Below are 22293 nucleotides of genomic sequence, written 5' to 3'. Positions count from 1 at the left end.
TATATTACAGTCACAAAAGGCACAGAAAATTATATAGTAAGTAGCATTAAGCTTGTAACTCTTTGATTTGGCACACGTGCTTTCGACATTGATGGCGAACGACCATTAGTCACTAGAGGCTATTATCCACCAACTAATCTAAAAGTCAAAATGCAGAGTGTCATGTACACAATGACACCTGTGTATATACGAAATACAAAAATTTTATACGGTTTTAAATTTCATCGGAATTGTGCACAGATCATTTTCTTCCTGTAATAGTTTCTGTCTTCAAATTAAAATCTACTTTTCAACGCTTTCATCTTTTCTCTGTTAGCTTTGTTCTCAACTCATTGTTTTCATTGTTTCATTGTTGGTAGTTACTAGTATATTAATTAACAGCATGTTGTATTAGCTGTCAATAATAGGAATATGTTACGTTACCACACGATAAGTTATCGCAAGCTTATTGAAACAATTAGCAACGATATTAGTAACACACGATACATGCGTAACAAACACATTTACATATGTAAATTATGTTTGAATTATTTAGTTATTCTTACGAAATTAGAGTTTAATAAAAAGAAATGTAGTGCAATAAAATCAGTATTTTGCAACTAAAAGTATGAAAATAATAATGTATAATATAATAATATATAGTATTGTTTACATAATATAATCAAATTCATTGTTTATATTTCCATATTCCATTACAATTCATAATTATAAATTACAGATATCCAAATACATTTATTTCAATTTTAACTAGAAGAACACTTTCTTTTCCAGAGAACTAGATTATTCATAGAGAAAAACACGCACCGCACTCCTGTTTGTTTTTCGTTCGCAGTAATTTTTTTACTGTGATTTATGTTTCACTTTATCAAATATTCCGCGACATATTTGCAGGTATAATGCTTCATTTAATTGCAGAGTACTAATTACGTTATGCTGTGACTCGCTGTTTGGACAAATATAAAATTCCGTTTGTTGTTGCATGGTGAATGCACAACTCATCGTATTTATAGATGACAAATATATTCGACTAGTTACCGAATCGTGAGCATATTCTGATACGTTCAATCAATTGGACTGTACAATTCATTTACATAATTCAGCAACTGGAAAATTTAAAACATAAATTTCAACAAACCGTCCGTCACATACAATAACGGTCTTATCGTAAAACAAAAAAAAAAATAAAATAAGATAAAATGAAAAAAGAAACTAAGCTCGATAACTAATCAACATAATCGAATATATATAATCGTACGACTACATGTATATTTCCGAATTGATCGCAAACTTTATCAATATCATCTCGATAGTCGAATCTCGTGACAGTGTCAATGAAATTTAAAAACGTTTCCTATAACGTGCAGAATATGTTCATAAAATTATCATAAGCTACAAGTGTTCGAACACTTTTGTGAACCTGCGTATGCCTTATATAATATTGTTTTCTTAGTTAAATTTGTAGAATACATACAGAGTGGTTGGTAACTGGTGGTACAAGCGGAAAGGGGGTGATTTTACGCGAAAAAAGAAGTCGAAGATATAGAAAAAAAATTTTTTTTTTAATTTTCTTTTTCTTTTTTAAATTTTTCCATCCAGACAACGATCTACAGTGAGATCCGTTATAACGAGACGTGATAAAGTGCACGCGTACCGAGCGAATATTCAAAGTCGATTTTCTCGAAAACAAAGCCTCAAACGAAAAATATTTATTCTATATCTTCGACTTCTTTTTTCGCCTAGAATCACCCTCTTTCCGCTTGTACCACCAGTAACCAACCACCCTGTATAATTTTCTGTGAAAAAATATTTAAGAAACACGATATGTACGTGTTAAAGTATTATTATACTTACAATGGATTAACCGCGCTATTAAATGAGATCGGAAACGCAGACCATCACGGAAGTTAGCTAAATTTCAGAAATTACACGTACTCATTACAGATGTTTGTTTGTTTTGAAGGACCTTAGCAGGCAAGTGACTCGGGTTTATGACGGGTGCTTAAGGATATTGAGGGTACGCCGTACGGAAAAGCGGACATCTGGTGTCCGTCTGGCCCGCGGTATGTGACCTGGGCCAGGCAGAGAGGCCCGGCGTAACAAGTGGTGTAAATACATTTTTTATTTGTGACAATTTGTATTTAGTTAATTACTTTTGAAATTTCCATCATGTAAACACCTTCGTCCAATTTTTCTTGCATATTACTTTACGTTATCTATTCTAATAAATTCTATCGAACTATCAGAAAATTGTAATACAATATTCATTAAAATATTATTTACACCAGTTTTTGCGTAGTACTTTCAATTACATAAATTCTTAAAACGTAAATTTTAAGAACATAGTGACATAAAAGAACATTCGAAATGAATTATCCGATACAAAGGATACTAAAATAAAAACAAATTAAACAATTTAAATTAAGCAAAACATTAAAAAAGAAACGAATTGATAACATTTCTAAGCAAATAGGAAACACGATCGAAATTCCAGCTATAGTCATGGATGAAACAGCGTAGGCTTTTTCGCAATGTTTACACTTGTTGCTTTTTCAAAGAGAAGGGCAGAGAGAGACAGAACGATATTTTTCTTTCACGGAGGATGTATATCCAGGTGCAAATAACTCACCCTTGCATGTGAACCTGTCTTCGTCTAGTTTCATCCCTTTCGGACACTCACAACGAAAGGATCCCGGCGTGTTCACGCATTTATGTTCACAACCTCCCTTGTTATCCTTGCATTCGTTCACATCTGAATTTTAATGAGTACGTGTAATTTCTGAAATTTAGCTAACTTCCGTGATGGTCTGCGTTTCCGATCTCATTTAATAGCGCGGTTAATCCATTGTAAGTATAATAATACTTTAACACGTACATATCGTGTTTCTTAAATATTTTTTCGCAGAAAATTATACAGGGTGGTTGGTTACTGGTGGTACAAGCGGAAAGGGGGTGATTCTAGGCGAAAAAAGAAGTCGAAAATATAGAATAAATATTTTTCGTTTGAGGCTTTGTTTTCGAGAAAATCGACTTTAAATTTTCGCTCGGTACGCGTGCACTTTATCACGTCCCGTTATAACGGATCTCACTGTAGATCGTTGTCTCGATGGAAAAATTAAAAAAAAAAGAAAAAAAACCTCTTTTTTTACGTGGGGAAATCTTCACCGACACCTTATCTCATCGCACGGGACGGGACAAAGGTGCCGGCGGATTTTTATCGGCTAAAACCCCACGGGCGGGCCTAAGGTGTACGAGTGACCGTATCTCCGGGGGTACTTCCCAAACACTCATAGAAAGTATTACAACATTATAGGCAAGGGGGGTCCCCACTTGCCCGTTGTATATACCGTTCTAAGATGATATTTGGTTTTCCACCTTGGCTTGTCCAGGAGTGGTCTCGAACTCGCGACATCTTACTACCGCATACGCCCTTTACGAGCGTAGCTAGCGAACCCGCCGAGTATTTTCTAGTTGTTGACTCATTATGTTCATCAAGTTGTCCTTATACTCTGGTATAAGAAAACTCTGGTCTTCAGTGTTGCTACAACGGACACGTGTTTTACAGCTGATGACCAAGATGGTCAACCTCAAAATATAGAATAATAGAAAATATAGAATATATAGAATAGAAAATATAGAATAAAAATTTTTCGTTTGAGGCTTTGTTTTCGAGAAAATCGACTTTAAATTTTCGCTCGGTTCGCGTGCAGTACGTTATAAGGGATCTCATTGTAGATCGTTGTCTCGATGGAAAATTTAAAAAAAAAATAAAAAAAAATTTTTATTCCATATTTTCGACACTTCTTTTTTCGCGTAGAATCACCCCCTTTCCGCTTGTACCACCAGTTACCAACCACCCTGTATAACAAAATTCGATTGTTAAATCATGGGACACCTTGTATATCTCGTTTTCATAAATATGTACATATAAATTTTCTACTTTACTTGACACGCAATCCTGACTAAAAGCAAAGAAAATGAAATGAATTTCCAACAAAAACATTTCTCAGTGGTCGTCCTCATTAATTCCATACCAATCACTTTCTAGACAAAATTATCGTTTGACGTGCTTCTAAACGCGAAGAGAGAAATTTAAATAACCATAAGAAGAAATGTAAATAACCATATAAATAACGATAGACATGAGCAGTCAAAATGTTTGTACGCGTCCCCTATCTTCTTTGCTACGATTCAAAATGAAAAAAAAGCGCTGCACATATACGTGCACGGAAGGGAAACAAACTCTCGTGAAAAGTGCACAAAGTTAACCGGTAATGAGACACTTATAAAAACGAACGCTGTGTTCCACAAAAGTGAAAAGGGTACTTTGGCCACGAGAGTAAATTTTTTATGGAATGTTACTCTTCTAACAATTTTCTGAACTTATAACGACGTCGGTGAAACTTGGCCAGGGAAACGTCACGTCCAGATGAACTACAACGAAAACTAGAAAAAAAAGGAGACAGAAGAATGAAAATACGATAATGATGGAAATCCTGAGAGGGTAGTTAACGAATTTTCCGATGTTCAGGCTATTTCGCTGAAGCGTAATGAAAATACCGAGACAATAAAGAGAAATTACAATTTTCCTCACATCTAGTGCAACGGGGCCATCGTAAAAACTTAGTAGAATCGCAGAGAGTTCGCGGAGGATCTTGTTAGAAGTTCGTCCGGACCGAGGAAAATATGAATAATACTCGGCTAAACTTTCACGTACGACTCAGTTTTTGTAGGACCATTACGGAAGAATTGGCACAATAACTGAAGAAACAGTGCAAGAAACTGAGTTGACCAAAGATCTGGAAAAAAATCTAGATATACTTTTTCCTGAGAAAATAGTGAATGATATAAGAATGATAATAAGAATAATGATATGCTCAACAAAATAATCAAATTCAGTTTTCTCAAAAATGAAGCGTTATATGAAAAATATTTTATTCTATATTTTCTCCATACTTTTTCACAAGGAATCAAATCGTTTGTACATGCAATTCGGTCAATTATAAAATAAACATAAATCGGAACAATGCCTTAACCGGTAAGAAAATACGACGAAAAATTCCCTGATTCGCAAAATTATTAGGAGAAAAGGAGAGAGCGCACAGTGGTAGAAACGCGGTTCAAATATCGCTAGTAAAAAGCGGACGTAATGTGAAACGGATTCAGTAGCGATAGAAAAGAAAAAACGCGTGAAATCTTTGCACTGAGATGAAGGCAAGGGAATGAAAGCGTTAGCTTTCCTAAAGTACATCGCGTCTCTTTATCCTTGCCTCGTCGAAAAACGAACGGACACTCGACACAGGTACCAAAAAATGAGCTATCCCTTCGCCATAAGAAAGCTCGTGTTAAAAGACTCGAACGAAACTAATTCAGAATTTCTTGCGACCGCATTGAAAGACTTTTACGATGCCCTCCGCGTATTCCGCCAGAAACTCTACGGAACTAAAGAAAAAGAGACCTCCTTTCGCTTCTGCGCGCGCTATTGTTTTCCATTTTTATTCATTCGCGAAACAGTTTTCCAAGTTAATCTTCGTTGATGAAAGTTCCTAAATAGAGAAGTTTGCGTAAACCAAAATTGCAGTTAAAAGTCGAACGATTCCTTAGTCTTCCGTTGTTTTTAGATCTGTTCGCCGTTGCTTTTCAAAAGTCGTAACTTTGTGTGTACAAAAATTTCATATTTTTATGAAAGAAATTTACGAAATTATCTAGTTATCTTTTCATCGTACATATTGATTTCTTATCACTGTATCAATCTAATACCGAAGAAGAAATTAAACCGGGAAAATGGTAATAGCGAATGATGGTAAAAGAGTAAAAGCGTTTAATGCGATTTCTATTTACTTTTTTCTTGGGAATATACATATGTATGTACGTATAACGAGACTACGGATCTCGTATTTTCAATGGTATCAAACATGTAGGTTTTAAATTTTTCATGTATACTAGCGTCTTGTTCAGCTTTTAGTTATGAATGTAAAATTTTATAATTTATGGGAAATTTGAAGGTGCAAAAATGCACAGAATGCATGTAATATGCAAAAACATATAAGATATCCGCAATATAGTACTCGTTATAATATTTAGTACGTAAAACAATTTCCTACGTTCCATTTTTTTAATTACTTCCATAAAAATATGAATTTGCATAAATATCCGTAGTCTAGCATACTATACTTTATATTCCAATGTAGTAGTGGAATCATACAGAAAAGAAATGTAGGTCACGTTTCAGAAATTAAATCTTTTCCTCTGTGATCCTTTACTACGAAGGCTTTACTGGTCGTCAATCAGTTCAAATCCTATCTACAGATCCTTTCAGCGTGTTTTTAGCTTTGGAATCCTTCTTAGACAGAAAATAAGATTTCTGTGATCGCTTTTCAAAAGATCAGTTTGGTATTAGAATGATTTATTAGTTTGGAATTGCAATATCTTTGTGCAAGGACTGTTCAAAGATGTTTGTTTAAACAATATTTTCCAAACGTTTTCTTCAATTACACATACCAAATTTTTATTTCATATTCATACGTATCACTGAAAGTTAATGTTACTGCACTCAGAGATAATAAAACGTAGAAACACGAATACGTTTAATTCGAAGATAATTAAAGGTTTATTATGAACTAATTAGTCAATTTAACAATAATGAACGTTCATTATGTTTGAAAGTATTTCAATTAAGATAATAAAAGGAATTAAATTCGTTTCATTGAAATTCATTTCGATAAAAAATTCCAAGTATTCTTTAGTAATTTGATGTTCCCAAAATGAATTATTTTTCAATAATTGAATTTATTCGTTAACAAGAAAGACGACTTTTTCTCTTAATATCAGATATTAATAATCATTGGTACTACATTCATATTATCATAATTAATTGGTATTACGTTTGACAAATATCATTCATACTTTATACAATATTTCTTCGAAACTGATTATTTCTTGATTCTATCTTGATAAAACCCAATTAACAGAAATATTTTAAATCACGAGTCTCAAAAATACCGACGAGCAACGAATTATTGTTGCAAATTGTAAAACTATTGACTGGAAAATATTGGAAATGAAAGGACATAAAAAACGTACGTAACTTAGAAATAAATCCATATGACTAGATTCCGAAAACAATTCGCATCTCGTTCGTAATAAAAAAAGGTATTCCTAAATTTAAAAAATTGTCTAAAAATTTATCGAACCCAATAAAAACGTAAATAAAATAAAATAAGAGCGGCAAATATTTAAAAAGAAGCGTATATTCTCACGTGTAAAATAATATTTTCAGTGACGACACAAATCTCGATAAATTTCCTTATTAAGAAAAGAAGAATTTCCGTTACTTATGCGATAAAAGAAGAACTCTTCCATAATTTTCCAACAATTTAAAGTAAGAAATTGCACCGTTCTCGAAGTTGTCAACAACAGCTGCGCAACGAAACACCACAATAGCATGAATGAAAACTTAATCATCGTTACATCCACGATTTACGAAACACCAGACCAAAAATTTAATTCAAAGTGCGTTGTTAAACTCGATGAAATTTCCCGATAAATTACCTCCTCGAATTCTTAATTTTTGTGAATTAACTCGGCCGGAACTAACCGCTTCGTGCATCACATAATGAGCCGGGCATAACTTCATTAATGAATTCGTCTCCATTTCCACGGTAAGTTCACATTTGTCCCTGCCATCTCAACCAACCAACCCTTTATATCCCATGGGAGAAATTCCGGCAAACTGTCACCTTGTAATCAGAATCGTGAACGTGCAGGTTCCTTTAGACGAAATCCCCTTAAATCAAACCATTTCTCTTGACTACTGTTTCCTGCAACCCCTAGCGAGTTTGTTTCGAATGGTAACCATAAAACGGTGGTGAATTAGAACAGGGGTTCAAAGGAACAGGGGTTTTTCGTGAATTTTGCGCTTTTTATTTTGGTAAACATCTCAAACATCCAAAGAATGTTCCGTTTCTAACGAAACATAGCGACGAATTATTATAAAAGAGAAAATTAAGTTTTACCATGCTCGATGATCTGACCTTTGGAAATCCTTGCAGAATATTATAATCATTTGAATGAAAAGTGGTCGCATTTCGCAACGCTTGACTCTTTACTCTGAGAAAATCTCGTAGGACATTGAAAGAATTCGTTTCGAATGGATGATGTTAGAAAATTAGAAAAGAGATTCGAACACAGGAAACTGTATTTTGCGATGATTATCTTTTTGGCCTTCTAGAATTCTTGCGGAATATTGAAAGAAGGGGATATATGTTTTGAGAAGGGAGTACGGTACGAGTCTTGTATTGTGGTGAATGCTCTAGCACCTGTAAAGGAATGAGTGAAAACTAGAAATATGTAAGCCAAATCCTTTTTCTAGACTATGAAGCCGAAAAATAGATAGATATAAAGTTGCATTTCTCCGTTTATCATCCTTTCCTTTCTTTCTTTTGCCTTCGCTGTATATACAGGGTGATTGGTAACTGGTGGTACAAGTGGAAAGGGGGTGATTCTACACGAAAAAAGAAGTCGAAAATATAGAATAAAAATTTTTCGTTTGAGACTTTGTTTTCGAGAAAATCGACTTTGAATTTTCGCTCGGTACGCGTGCACTTTATCACGCCTCGTTATAACGGATCTCACTGTAGATTTAAAAAAAAATTAAAAAGAAAAAGAGAATTTTTATTCTATATTTTCGACTTCTTTTTTCGCGTAGAATCACCCCCTTGAACCCCCCTTTCCGCTTGTACCACCAGTTACCAACCACTCTGTATAAAGAAAGTATATGAAGGGAAAAGTAAATTTTATCACATTTGCTACTTTATAATTCTTGTGAAATGCCGAAAGAATTTGTAATAAAAAACAATGACGAATTAGAAAAGAAGTTCGCATTTCGCAATGACTGGTTCTGGTTTTTTGTAATTCTCGTGGAATATTGGAAGAATTTCAGTGACAGAATTTCAACGGCAGCGAATTTCTGTAAAAGAAAGCTTTGAGAGGAAAACTAAATATATCCGCATTTGAGTCTTTGATCTTCTGGAATTATTACGGAATATTGAAAACATTCGTTCTGAATGGAATACAACGAAGAATTAGAAAATAGGTTTGAAACAGGCAAACCTTATTAACAAGCTGTTAAGAATATTCGAGTTAAGAGATAAATCTGAAGATTTAGATATTCGTAAAATGTACTACATACAATTTTATCGTTTAAAGTATAACGATATTTTTTTACCTTAAACATGTGAAATAGAAAGAATTTGTTTCCATGATAAAAATTTTCTATCAGCATAGAAAAGTCAAAGAAAAGTGAAATAAAAGAGATATTTCAAGTTTCAAGATTTTCAAATGGTAATCAAATGATAAAATTGAATGAAACGCTCAGATACTTTATACGAAGATATAAATTGTCGTTGTTATCTTTATTAATAGAGTCGGCTGATCCTATCAGTTAAGCTTTTATGATGGTTTGTCAGAGACTGAGCAGTCGCTGAGACAAGTTTTGCATGATAGATAGTTGCGCTTAAGATCAAAGTTTCTTGCCAACGTCTCGAGACACAAGTAGATTATACGTTTCTGTCTAATAAGAAAATGATGCATGATGGCAATCTTACTGGCTAATTCCACTTAGATAGTTGCGGTGATAAGTGATTTGTAATTACACCGACATTACAAGGAAACAATAGCAACCTAGCTAAGTTCTGATAAATTCTGATCCTTAGTCGTGAGTACTAGCAAAAGTTGTTAATTTAGCCACTTCACACTTGCATTTCAGACTATTTTCAATCGCCAAGGAAGATTCTGTCACTATAAAAAGGCATTGTTGAATGCAGAAAACAAATGAATGAAAAAGTTTCTTATAGTAAATTATATAAAAGTAAATTAATATTTGTTAGTAAAAGTTATTTGAAAATTGAAACTTATCATCTATAAATCTTTTCATCTCTATATCAATTCCCTCAAATGATTGCTCAACCAAATTGGTTTAGAAGGTGTCATAAAGGTCAAAGTCGGAAATAAGATCTTGTTAGAAAATTGATCTTGAGAAGATTCTAACCACGAAGTAACAGTGCAAGTGTGTAACAACAAACATTTTCTCTAAATGTGCTTAGAAAAAGTGGAAAATCTTATTGAAAGTTGAATAACATAAAAAGTTGAATATCCTTTTATCCAAGTAATTATGAACTTGCGTAGTATGTGCATTTTTGCAATTTTAAATTTCCTATAAGTACATAAAAATCCGCGAACTAATCATTGGTTAAAATGAAATAAATAAAAATGAATTGATAAAAATGGATTCTATTCATAATTTATACGAAGAAATGGAAAATAATAGAAACGCTTTCTCTAAGCTAACGTGAAACATTTCGAAGCAGCCACGAGGCCATTAATTCGGACAGTTTTCCGACAGTTGATGATCCAGAATCTCGACCCAATATTGCAGCAGAGAAGCCGCTCGCCTACCGAGTGGATCCATGTGCAGGCTAATTCGATTACGTATATACTCGGATCGTCTAGAACGGTATTATGGGGCACGACTAGGGCCAGGCGGCAGAATCTCGTTAGGACGCTCATCTCCCTATAGGGAATTGTTATCGTACTACCCATCAGTTGACTATACTGGAATTTTGCGCCGCGAAATGAACGACAAACGCAATTATGCCGACCAGTGAAGAATATCATCGTTACGAATGTTAGGACGTCTCGTTGTTTTAAATACACTGCGGAAATATAATGGAAACGAATTATACTCGTTTCGTAACTCGATATTTGTTAAGTATCCGTTTCATTAACGAATATACGGTAAACTGTGCTAATTACTCGTGACGACATAGTGAGAAGAAAAACCTTACTTTCGAATGATAATCTGGTTTATTCTGGATTATCTAGTGTATTCAGAGTAGCATCCAGAATACAGAAAATTTATTAATACAAACTATAAAAACAACAGTCAAGTATTTATTTTATATCTTTTTAGAAATATTCAAAGTTTAGATCAAGATATAAGCAAATATTTTTATGAAATCTCGATTATTAGAATACTAAATAACGAAACGATTGATCAATTTAAATCAAATTATCGAAACGTCGAATGACAAAAGATTTAGTATCATTTGATGATTTGGTGAATCGTTTTAAACTGCGTTTAAAACCAGTGGTTCGTTTCGTAAATCGTAAAAGCATGGAAATCACAGAATCACAAGAATCGCAAGGCAACCGAAGTACAATGTATTACACAGCGGAGTGAATGTTCGCAGTGAAAAGTGTCTGCCGCGGGGCTTCGCTGGCAAATCCAACTTCCTGTTAAATCACCCGTACGGATTAAACCACTTACCGATACAAGTTCCATCCTGGGGTGGCCTCGTAGCCGGCAGGCATGTGATCGACAAGCTGTCCAGTATCGGTTGATCCTTCAACTCCATTGGTTCGGCGCATCGATAAGATCCTGGCGTGTTGATGCAACCGTACCGGCACATTTCCGTTTGCAAATCTGGTTGGGCACACTGTCTTCAGATAATGGTTATAAATGATAAATGAATAGTATCGATTTACTGTTATGAGATAATAATGATGGGTACTTTCAAAACTTTTATTTATGTATGTATTTCAGTAAAGCTTCTCATAGATGAAGAAGAGATATTGCATGCGATCACATTGCACTGTTTAATAGGAGGTAAGAAAGAAATCTTTTTAAACGCGATAATTCATAAATTGTTGTACTTCTTGTTTACTTTAAATATTATATTGCGTTTTAAGAGAATTGCAGTAAAAAATAATAGAACGATAACAATCTTTACCCCAAAATTCATGGATATTCTTTTGTCACGCGACTCGATCTATGTTTAGATAAAACTAGATAAAAATTTGATTTATTAAATAATAAATTGAAAACATGTAGCTGGCAATGTTTTTACAAGCTTTTCCGTTTAGATATATTCATTAAATATGGAATTTAAATTAAATATAAAAATTGATTGATATTGTATTCGTTCGAGTAAGTGGTCAGAAGGAAAAGAAGCACTTTGAAAACCAGCTACTAAATGGCAGACAGCTTTTATTTGCAGCTCATACACTTCTAACAATAGCATATTCATAATAGACGGAGATCTTTATACGTTAACCAAAAGACGATTAAAATCCCAAAGGAAAGAATGTCGTTTATAAACCTGTCATATATGCGTATTACACGTTCTCGATTTCTCTGACGAGAGTAATTAAAGTCTCTTGACTATGTAGGATGACGTTCCCAATTGTACGAATCGCTCATTTACTGAATCGCTCGTTTACTCGCTCGAAACATATAGTTATTCCCATATTTTCCACAATTCTTTCTTATAGCATATTATTAAAATCTGTTTTTGTCATTCAAATGTTCCAGGGGGGAACAATGGACAGGACCAGGAAAGATGGCGAACGATCAGGAAATTCTATTACCTTGACAGGTCTTCCAATCATCCTCTAGGATGAAACCATCAGGGCAGAGACAAAATACTCGTCCCATCGTGGAGAGACAGGTGTGGGAGCATCCGGCGTTGTTGACGCTACAGGGACCTGCGTCCTGACACGTGTGGTTGTCGGCTGACAGAACAGTATCCTGTAGACCATCGCAGGAACATTCATAGCCGCCTATGGTGTTCCGACACGTATCCTGACAGGGCCCGTGTCCGTTGTTCAACAGACACTCGTTAATGTCTGCATAATGAAAGCGGCCGAGTAATTTTATTTTACATATCCCATTTCACATTTTTCTCTTATATATAGCGGATCGAGTTTGAATTGAATTGACGCGGATATTGAAGGAGTATACGACATTCTTGTTTTGGTTAATTACGTTCGAGAAAATGAAAAGTGGTGTAAATACATTTTTTATTTGTGACAATTTGTATTTAGTTAATTAATTTTGAAATTTCCATCATGTAAACACCTTCGTCCAATTTTTCTTGCATATTACTTTACGTTATCTATTCTAATAAATTCTATCGAACTATCAGAAAATTGTAATACAATATTCATTAAAATATTATTTACACCAGTTTTTGCGTAGTACTTTCAATTACATAAATTCTTAAAACGTAAATTTTAAGAACATAGTGACATAAAAGAACATTCGAAATGAATTATCCGATACAAAGGATACTAAAATAAAAACAAATTAAACAATTTAAATTAAGCAAAACATTAAAAAAGAAACGAATTGATAACATTTCTAAGCAAATAGGAAACACGATCGAAATTCCAGCTATAGTCATGGATGAAACAGCGTAGGCTTTTTCGCAATGTTTACACTTGTTGCTTTTTCAAAGAGAAGGGCAGAGAGAGACAGAACGATATTTTTCTTTCACGGAGGATGTATATCCAGGTGCAAATAACTCACCCTTGCATGTGAACCTGTCTTCGTCTAGTTTCATCCCTTTCGGACACTCACAACGAAAGGATCCCGGCGTGTTCACGCATTTATGTTCACAACCTCCCTTGTTATCCTTGCATTCGTTCACATCTGAATTTTAATGAGTACGTGTAATTTCTGAAATTTAGCTAACTTCCGTGATGGTCTGCGTTTCCGATCTCATTTAATAGCGCGGTTAATCCATTGTAAGTATAATAATACTTTAACACGTACATATCGTGTTTCTTAAATATTTTTTCACAGAAAATTATACAGGGTGGTTGGTTACTGGTGGTACAAGCGGAAAGGGGGTGATTCTAGGCGAAAAAAGAAGTCGAAAATATAGAATAAATATTTTTCGTTTGAGGCTTTGTTTTCGAGAAAATCGACTTTAAATTTTCGCTCGGTACGCGTGCACTTTATCACGTCTCGTTATAACGGATCTCACTGTAGATCGTTGTCTCGATGGAAAAATTAAAAAAAAAAAGAAAAAAACCTCTTTTTTTACGTGGGGAAATCTTCACCGACACCTTATCTCATCGCACGGGACGGGACAAAGGTGCCGGCGGATTTTTATCGGCTAAAACCCCACGGGCGGGCCTAAGGTGTACGAGTGACCGTATCTCCGGGGGTACTTCCCAAACACTCATAGAAAGTACCACAACATTATAGGCAAGGGGGGGCCCCCACTTGCCCGTTGTATATACGTTCTAAGATGATATTTGGTTTTCCACCTTGGCTTGTCCAGGAGTGGTCTCGAACTCGCGACATCTTATTACCGCATACGCCCTTTACGAGCGTAGCTAGCGAACCCGCCGAGTATTTACTAGTTGTTGACTCATTATGTTCATCAAGTTGTCCTTATACTCTGGTATAAGAAAACTCTGGTCTTCAGTGTTGCTACAACGGACACGTGTTTTACAGCTGATGACCAAGATGGTCAACCTCAAAATATAGAATAATAGAAAATATAGAATATATAGAATAGAAAATATAGAATAAAAATTTTTCGTTTGAGGTTTTGTTTTCGAGAAAATCGACTTTAAATTTTCGCTCGGTTCGCGTGCAGTACGTTATAAGGGATCTCATTGTAAATCGTTGTCTCGATGGAAAATTTAAAAAAAAAATAAAAAAAATTTTTATTCCATATTTTCGACACTTCTTTTTTCGCGTAGAATCACCCCCTTTCCGCTTGTACCACCAGTTACCAACCACCCTGTATACAAGCTAAATAGTTTTAATGTAATAGCCCTAGATTTAATATTATACGATATTTTAAAAAAATTACGCATATGGCATTTCTTGACTTTTTATTTGATTATTTCCAAAAATATAACCGTTTCAATAGTAAGAGAAATCTGTTTTTTAAATAAATAGCTCTTATTTCTTATTTATTATTTCGTTAAAATTTTCTCGAAAACTTGATACAATCTACATGATGTGGAATGATACGAACAATATTCGAAAAGCCAAAATAAAATCCTTGAATGGGGAAAAACATTTCCGAAGAATATGTAAATACACTGAATCTCGTTGATAGAAATTTAGTTACTTCAACGTTTCATTCTATTCGTATTCCTTGTTCCTCCAATTTATTCGAGTCAGTGATTCTTTTATTTTGTACGTATATACATGTATACCTCGTCGAATTGAGTGGAACTTTGTTTTACTAGACTCGGTTAAGCTGGACTTTTAACTAATTCGGATTATCTGTCTTTACGATTCGCCTAGATTAACGACATTTCCCCGTTCGCTACAAGCTAATTTTTCCAAGAATCCGTTAATTCGAATTTATGCTTGATTTAAACTACTTTCTCATTCAACTTAAATCAACGAACTTTCATTCAATTTGTATTTTCCTACGCTTTTAATACAATTTTCACTCGAGAATTCTATAATCCCATTTACATTTAATTATCGCGAATATATGATGATAATTTTTATTTAAAGAAATTTCCCGAGAGAAATATTTTCATTTAAAAAATTTATTCTTGATTCCTTGTTTCTTTTGACATTTTAAACTGAACCAACGTGATTAATATCGAAAAACAGCTTGTGAATCCATTTTTGAAATTAAAATCTATCTTGCAATAAACGCGAGAAACATTGAGAAAGAAATAAAACAGTACGACATTGTCGATATCCAGCGTCCCTTTCATTTCAGGACATACAAACGAACTTTGAAATAAAAATTTATAATCGCCCTTCAGTTTTATGAGAAACGGACAGTAATACATTCCACGGGCAAACAAGGAAGGATTTCAGAAACGAAATCGTTGATGTTTTAATACAGACAGGAAGAACTTGTCTCCTACAGAATGCGGAAGCCGTCAATATTTCAACGAGTATCCTGTCGATATTTCATCTTGAGACATTTCTTTTTCACCGCTTCGACAGCTCGTCTTCCGAGGAAAAACGGTATCGTTTCTACGTTTTAGTATTCATACCGCTTAAAAAAAAAAGAGAAAGAAAAAGGAGAGGGATAAAAACGTAGAAGAAATCTTCGAACCGGTGGACTATCAAAATATTATTAGATCGCAAAATGTTATGATTATTTTACAGCATGTCGACATCAAGAACGTTTTGCGCTTCTCACGAGTAATGATCTCATAAAATCTTGTTCTGGAAATATTAATTAATAAAATCACCTGATCGATAAACTAAAATTATAGTAAAATATAAAATATGTAAATTAGAATGAACGAACATAAATTTAAAAAATGAAAAGATTATTGCTTCTATTTAAAAGATTAAAGAATATTTTAACACTTAATTGTCCATTTTCGTGCATACAATATACTCCGATTTTTAGCTTTTTACATTTTAATCACTAGCAAATAGAATAGGAGATTAACGTTTCGAAACAATTTGTTACGCAACGCTGAATACAAAGATGAACGTGATATAGTCTCTGATTTATGTGGTTAAGCGTTCCATATATGCTTGATAATGTGTAATAAACGCAATTCAAGCTATAAAACACATAATTTCTATCAAGCATTATGATTCGATTACCTTATGCTTGAAACGTTAAATACTCAAATATGTAATATTGAAAATTGAAAATTTTAAATATTGAATTCAAGTAGCCGTTTTTGTTCATCGACCAAATATGCTAATAACCAATACAATAAAAAACATTTTGATAGAATAACAGATAAAACATATAAACATGGTCAGTTAAGTATTACGTCTAGATTGTGAATATTTATGGATCTATGACTAGTCTGCATTTGGAGAATAAAGCATTCTTTTATATTCAAGTTTCAATTTCTTATCCGTGTCTGCAAAAATATGAATTATACAATATGCATAAATATCCACAGCTTGGTTATATCCAAATAAAGCGAAGACACTCAAGCATAACTCACCGATACATTTATCATCTTCCAACCGGAAACCCTTGTAACAGGAACATACTGGCCTGCCATCGACTTCTTTGCAAACATGGTCACAAGAAGCGTCGATACACACACCTTCAAAATTCGCTTTGATCTTGCACTTTGGAAGTTGCCCTACCCATTGACGATTTCTGCAAAGTAGTCTAGTTATTGTGCTCACCATGTAGTACCCTGGAGCACACTCGTAATCTGCCTCCAAATACTCGTGGCCTGGTATCGACGATCTTGGAAAAACAGCAATCATATACTTTTAAAAATTTACAAAATAATATAATAAACTTTATGTAATATGCATAGCATAACAATTCATTATCTACATTGCACGATTAGAATTATTTATCATCATCTACTACTTCGTCTTTGATTTACCTACGTAAATTGGTTTTCCTTGATTTCTCCAAAACTAGCGGGAAAGACACTTTGGAAGTTCGTAGCCGAGAAAGTGAAGTACAAGAGAGCTTTTGTAATAAACTTTTGTTTGCATTGGTTGCCCGTGGAAATTAATTCCCTGATTGGTTACTGCCCCGACTTCAAAAGTTTACGCTGCTGGTAGATATACAATAGCTGATCGATAGTTTCCAACATGATGATGTAGACTCTCGCGAAAGAGTTTATGATCCGTTATAAACCCGTAAGTCTATCAAATTCAGTAACATAATTGAAATACAGCTTCCTCGTATAACACATAATAGGTTTAAAAATCATTGAAAAATATTATTACAAGAACCACTCCCAGACTCGTAACTTTTTTATTACTATATTTCACCATTCAAATAATTAATTTATGGTAAATGAAATAAACTAAACTGTGAAAGAAATTTCATATACGAGACAATATTTATCGCAAAAATTTCTTACTAATAACTTACATAAACATAAATATAGAAATAAAATATGTAGAGTATAGAAATATGAAATACATACATTTAAATGAGATACATATATACAGGGTGGTTGGTAACTGGTGGTACAAGCGGAAAGGGGGTGATTCTACGCGAAAAAAGAAGTCGAAAATATGGAATAAAAATTTTTTTTTATTTTTTCTATAATTTTCCATCGAGACAACGATCTACAATGAGATCCCTTATAACGTACTGCACGCGTACCGAGCGAAAATTTAAAGTCGATTTTCTCGAAAACAAAGCCTCAAACGAAAAATTTTTATTCTATATTTTCTATTCTATATATTCTATATAAGATTCTATCGTAAAGGGCGTATGCGGTAGTAAGATGTCGCGAGTTCGAGACCACTCCTGGGCAAGCCAAGGTGGAAAACCAAATATCATCTTAGAAGTATATACAACGGGCAAGTGGGTTTCCCGACCCCCCTTGCCTACTATGTTGTTGTGCTTTCTATGAGTGTTTGGGAAGTACCCCCGGAGATGCGGTTTCACTCGTTGCTGATGACTACACCTAGGCCCGCCCGTGGGGTTTTAGCCGATAAAAATCCGCCGGATTTCCCCACGTAAAAAAAGGGGTTTTTTTTCTTCTTTTTTTTAATTTTTCCATCGAGACAACGATCTACAGTGAGATCCGTTATAACGAGACGTGATAAAGTGCACGCGTACCGAGCGAAAATTTAAAGTCGATTTTCTCGAAAACAAAGCCTCAAACGAAAAATATTTATTCTATATTTTCGACTTCTTTTTTCGCCTAGAATCACCCCCTTTCCGCTTGTACCACCAGTAACCAACCACCCTGTATATTAAATAATATATAAACATAAAAATAAAATAACAATAAAAATATTTAACGTAACAGGATATTGAATATAAAAATTACATAATGAAAGAGGACAAGGTACATTCAAATGCTCATAATCACTCATTGGCTCTTAAAATCGTCACAATTTTTCCAATGTTGTTCCTAATACGTTTCCAAACTTTTGACCTTCCTTGTTCTTCTCATTCAACATTTGATAGAATCGAGATTTACTTGCCATTACAGTCACTTGCCTTACTTTCACGATCTTTTTATATTTTGCAGCGCTGTCAGGTAATTCCAGCACGTCGAAGCATTGAAAAGTTCGGGACCCCCGATCCGAAACTTTTCTGGTTCTACAATCCCGGCTACGAACTTGTCCCAGTAATTCAGTTTTCTGACGAAAGAGTGGAAGGGAGTGGAAATTTCAAGCAGCAATGGAGGGACGTTTCACGGCGTAGACCAGAGGCGTGTGCTCGATTAAAGAACGGATCAAAAAAGAGAGAGCCTTTGAAAGGAACCTTTCGCTACCAACCGGAGAAGGTTCGTTTCAAACGGAACGAACAACAAGAACAGCAATTATAGACTTTTTCATCTGAGTCTCCCAAGGGAGAAAAATGCACACTTCCTTAAAGATTTTGTACAAAATGCTCAAAACGAAACGTTCGTTCCGTATATCGGATAGAAGCCACGCGTTTGTAAATCACCTTTTCCTTTTTATTATCGAGAAAGTTTGAAAACCTCGAAAGATTGAAAATATTTGAAAGTTCACTACGTACCGCTCAAAAGTATATTAGTTTTGATGACGTGTAGGTAACCTTTAATTATGATATTATGTGTACATCAAACTTATGATCATTGTAACTACGTATAATGACATATTATGATCAAATTGATTTTTGTGAGTCAACATGCGATAATGATGTTGGTATTTATAATAGTCAAACTTTATATTATTATTTTGTTACTTGACAAACTCTGTATCTTTCATCCATATGAAAGTGTGCAAATAATTATATGCGACAATACGCATGGAAAATGAAACATAAGAAAAATCATTTTCTTGCCACGCCAGAGAAAAAGATTCTCTACAATCTACAATCCCAGCAAAAGTTTTAGATTTCTTAAAATTCTTAAAATTGTCAAACGTTCCCGAATAAAGTATAATAAAACTGATTTTAATGTGTAATTTAAAGTGATTTTGACTCAGATGTTTTAATTAATATTATAATATTGTGCTTATATCAATGAAAATAATTTGAATTTCAAAATGGATCAACATTTCAATTTAATTACGCGATCATCGTTGTTATACTAGCGTAACAATGATCATTAATTAATCCATAACATCAGTTAACAAACAAACTATTCCAAGGAACATTTGGTCAATCAAACCACATAGAATCTTGTAAACTAATTCAAATTAGCTTTATTTTTAAATCAATGCAATATGTAGCTAATTTTTGTAGACAATGTAATGTAAGCATTATGAATATGTTAAGCAAATAATGTTATACGTTCCTATTTAGGTTTCCACTTAAATAAAAATAAACGGAAATGAATCAACTTTTACTATTCATCGGAAAACGTTAAATCCAACTCGATTGACTGAAATATATCCAAATTATTGTTTGCCAACACATGAATAAAAACTCTAGATGTATGAAACTCGCATAATTACTTCCGTCCTGGCTCTACTCTATCACAAGAACATAATACAGCGCTCAACTTCACAAACGCGCGCAAGATCCATCGTCATAAGAGAAATCGCATTGACTGAAACCAGGTACCTGGCCGGTGTTCGAGAGATGAGTTGAATTATTCATGCTAAAAGCCACTTACTTTACATATTTGATCAGTGCATGGCGGGCAAGGGGTGCCGGCACGAACGTCCCGTTTATGCATGATAAATCCCTCTCGTATCTTCCTCGTAATCCACGGTGCTGCTCATCGTTTCCGTGCTCTTTTTCCGCCCAACCTATCGAACTCTACTCCGTCGATTATGGGTTTCCCATGAAAATGCGATCCGCCAGTTTTCCTATGCTCGATTGCGTCCCGCCTGGGTACCATCGATAACTTCAAGCTCGACGTCATATAAGCGTTGTAATCCTTCAAGGTCCTCGCCAGCACCTCGTTCTCCAAATCCAAAATAGGTAAATCTCTTCCGTCCGTGAATAACCAACATTTTATCGGCGTCGTACCTCGAGTTGCCAAACTTCGACTCGTTCGTATTTGTAGAACCATCCTCTTTATGTTCTGTTCTTGAGAGGATTTCGGCACGGAACTACCTAGGATACGGTTCTCCAAGCTGGCAGGGTCTTCCATCTGCGTCCGCGAGATCTCTTTTCAAGCTGCTTCGAGAATTCCCTTCGACGGTGTCGTACATCTTGTAACGCGATGTGGTGTGCGTGGACCGTTTCGTGGCCTCGTAGTAGTTAATTGGTCCTCGAAGTCGTAGCCGGAGTCCTTGACCATCGATCTTGCCAAGTAGCGCGGCGGGCACATCGTTCATTCTTCTTTTGAACTTGGACGTTCTACGCGCCTCGTTTTTCTCTCCGTTCTGCTTGGACCCTCTTCCTTCCACGCTTTCGTTCGCGATTTTTCTCCTCCTCCGACGCTCGACGCGTATCCTTCGATTTTTCGTTTGACCACCTGTTTCCCCTGATCTCGTTCTCGTACACCTCCTGCGTGTTCTCACGCTGTCGATCCACGTCGGAGTTCTTCGAATCTTTGTTTCTACGCCTTTTCTTACGGGATTCGTCGTTGATATCCCCCTTTCGACGGGTGATAGACGTTGATGCTGCTGAAACCAGGGATTTTATGTGAAAATACGATGTAAACGCGTGAAATGGAGCTGACAACTTTGTTTTTGCTAATATCTGGTTAGTTTTCTTACATGGATAGCTATGGATAGATAGCTTGGATTTAGTCGTTTCGGTTTAAAATTGTTTTAAATCTTTTGATAATTAGACTATGGATATTCATGCATTTATGGAAAATTTGAAAATATAAAGATGTATACAAAATGTATAAAATGATATATAATATATAAAAAATATAAAACAGCCATTCAGAAATTTGGATGAAATAAATCACGAGTTAGAATCAGTATGTTTGTTTGTGTTCTTAAAAACATGAATTTGTATCAATGCTCACGTTTTATTGATAACAAATTTTATGACTGTTTTTATGCTATTTTTAATTCTCTTTAAAACGCAGCAGTTGTGCACGTATAAGCGGATTATTTTTGCAATAGTGTAAGTTTAATCGCTTAAATATAGAAACATAAATTACGAAATAAATAGCATGCAAAGTAGACTATCTTTGGATTAAATGGCAGCGCATTGAATGTCACCATAAACTGCTATACTATAAAAATTATTTTCCATGCAGGATAATTTGGAAGACAGCCAACGATGCGTTTGTCACGCACTGATTAGTATATTTCTTCCCTGCTTAAAGTAGGCACTATCTTCCCTATGGCCACTCAGCCATCACACACTCGTCCATTTTTTCATCCACGGTACCCCACAATTTGTTCCTATTTCCATAACAACCTTTTGAGAATAGCTGTTTCTAATTTTCTAAAGATACCATACACTTTTCTCCAATTTTTATTTCTCTATCTACGCTTTCCTTAACATATTCGCTTGGACCAACAATAATCCCCAAGGAGTCGTTACTGCCGTCTCGAGATTTAGTCTTTATTAGCACTCATTCCATCTGCCCGCCATAAGGTTTAGTGTTTTCCGTCAACTTCCTTATTTTTACGATGTATTATTTAAGTCGAGGCGCTGCTTGATTTTATTAACGGTA

General features: G+C 34.7%; 1 pseudogene; it reads right to left on the bottom strand.

Annotated features, from left to right (window-relative positions):
• LOC117216182 overlaps window positions 1-22293 on the bottom strand; it is an 87520-nt pseudogene that overhangs the window by 35736 nt on the left and 29491 nt on the right.

This window comes from Bombus bifarius, unplaced genomic scaffold (assembly GCF_011952205.1).
Source record: "Bombus bifarius isolate JDL3187 unplaced genomic scaffold, Bbif_JDL3187 scf7180000010252, whole genome shotgun sequence".
Lineage (NCBI taxonomy): Eukaryota > Metazoa > Arthropoda > Insecta > Hymenoptera > Apidae > Bombus > Bombus bifarius.
This window is presented reverse-complemented; position numbering and strand designations above follow the sequence as displayed.